Below are 2,301 nucleotides of genomic sequence, written 5' to 3'. Positions count from 1 at the left end.
CGATCGTCAGATCAATGTCAAAGCCGCCGGCCGAGGGGAGCAGCCCGGCGGAATCTTGGCCTTTGTTCACTTCGCGGCCGCACGCTCAATTAGCGCGAGGGACCCGGCGGAGGTCGGGCCGCGGGGCTCCGGCGTAGGCGATGCGCGGAGGTAAGTGCTCTGTGCGTGCCCCGCGGCCAGAGGGGCGGCGGGTGCGGTGCCACCGCGGGGCGCGGGGAGGGCCGGCCTCGGCACCGGCAGTGCAAGCGGAGCTCGAAAGTTGGTGATTAAAGCGGTGAATGAACGTCGCAGAGGCTTTCTGAGGCTCTGCTGACCTTTTTCTGTCTCTTGGTAAAGTTTTGGCCGGCGGCGTGGAAAATCCACGGTATCTGGAAATATTTCTTTTTGCAGAGAAACTCGTAGACTTCTTCCAGTTATAAAAATTGTTGCGCTGGAAATATTATGAAACTTGACATTTATGTGGGGAACAGTAGGTGTCTTCAATCAACTAGATCTATGGCAACCCAGACTACAAATGACAGACAATTCTGACGATCTTATTGGACTTGAACTGTAGTTTAGTTAGGGTCGCTTGGTAACTTAAAAGGAGAGCCTGCTTCCTCGCAGCTGGACGCAGCCTGTGGTAAACAAGTTTTGACACACTTATGCTCAAAACTAACCGTGCTGTTGCACGTTAAGTCAGCATGCATGAAGGACCAGATTGGCCGTCCGTCCGTCCATCCATCCATCCATCCATCCATCCACCTATCTATCCGTCCATCTATCTATCCGAGCTAGAACATGGGCCGTAAACAACCAGCAGTCTCACATTCTCATGTGCTCAGGGCTGCTCGGGGTTGTAGCTTTGAAACTCTATCCCGGCTATGAGTATCCCTAACTCCAGGTTACTTTTCTCGCCCATAAAAGTTTCACATGTTTTTGTTATGTCTCCATTTGAGAAGGGGCGGGGGGGCAGGGGGAGAGGAAATGCGGTATTGTATGGAGATACTGGTTTGGCTACATATTTCAACCCGCTTGTTTATTAACAGAGGGTATACTCTATTTAAATAGCTATCTCAGGGAAAAAAAAAATAATTGTGTTGTCTTTGCTCCCCTAAGAGTCTTTGTATGTAAACTAATGCGAGTTGCCTCTATTTTAAAGACAGCGGCCTTTAAAACCGTGCTCCTGGGGAGCTGTTGCAAGCCTAGTTAAAAGCACATGTTGAGCCGGCAGAGAGCGTTTCTCAGATGATTATCGGAACCTATCGATTTCATCAAAGATGCTCCATTAAAAGCTCGGGACCCGATCTCTCCTGACCTCCCCTCGGAAGCGTCGGGCCCTAAGAAGTCACGTTCCGAGGAGGAGCAGGGCAGTAGCTGAGGGTCCCTTTGCAACGTTTCATTTTACACCAGCCGAGTTAAACTCAGCATATTTGATCAAATATTTATTTTTCCCCTTGTTGTTTCCCTGCTCCATTCAATACTCCGCTGAATAAATCAAAGGGACCCCAGCAGCAGTTAAAGCGCCCTCTGGTTACGAATTGTTTACTGACGGCCGCGGTCATAGGATAATATTTAAAAAAACAAGCTCGTTTCTTACAATAACTGTTTATTATTTCACATGATTTGGGTTTGCGTGTTTCGGAGGGAAGAGGCGAAGCCAACTCAGTGTCTACACTGTGTTTAATTAATCGTGTACTCGACTTCAGTGCACATACCACATCCAAACCCCTGGGAGGCTTTTTCATGAGCTCTTTGGGTTTGTGTTTTGTCGCCGTCTTTTTTTTTTTTTGTTGTTTGCGTGTGTGTGTGTGTGTCATAATCTTTTCATTAAACGCCCCGAATCAAAGCGTCGGGCCAAAGCGTGTGTGTGTGAGCACTGCACCGCAAGCAGAAATATATTTGTATGCGCACTCAGATCTTATGGGCAGCTACAAGAAGGGGAGAGGGGATACAGTTTCAAACGCTCCGTTACAGCTGCGCGGCCCATCTCTCTCAATAAAAAGGGCGCACTTAAAAAGGTGGATTTGTATGTTTACGGTTCTACCGACGGCCGCATAACCCGATACCGCTGGTACTTCCTCGCGGTGTTGGGGCTCAGCAAACAATAGGACCCCCTTGTTCGGAGCGGGGCCGGGGAATGGCGATGGGATGGAGATGGAATGAATCGGTCGGGGAGCGTTTTGTTCCGCCGCACGCCAGAATTCGGAGCTCGTCAGACTCATTCGCAAAATATGTTCCTAATCCAAACGAGTAAACCGATCCTCGCAGCCTCCGAAATATATTTAGGAGAACGAGCCCCCGGATGGCGAAATAAAATTG

Source organism: Meleagris gallopavo, chromosome 6 (genome assembly GCF_000146605.3).
Source record: "Meleagris gallopavo isolate NT-WF06-2002-E0010 breed Aviagen turkey brand Nicholas breeding stock chromosome 6, Turkey_5.1, whole genome shotgun sequence".
NCBI classification, from domain to species: domain Eukaryota; kingdom Metazoa; phylum Chordata; class Aves; order Galliformes; family Phasianidae; genus Meleagris; species Meleagris gallopavo.
Note: the sequence above shows the minus strand (reverse complement) of the source record.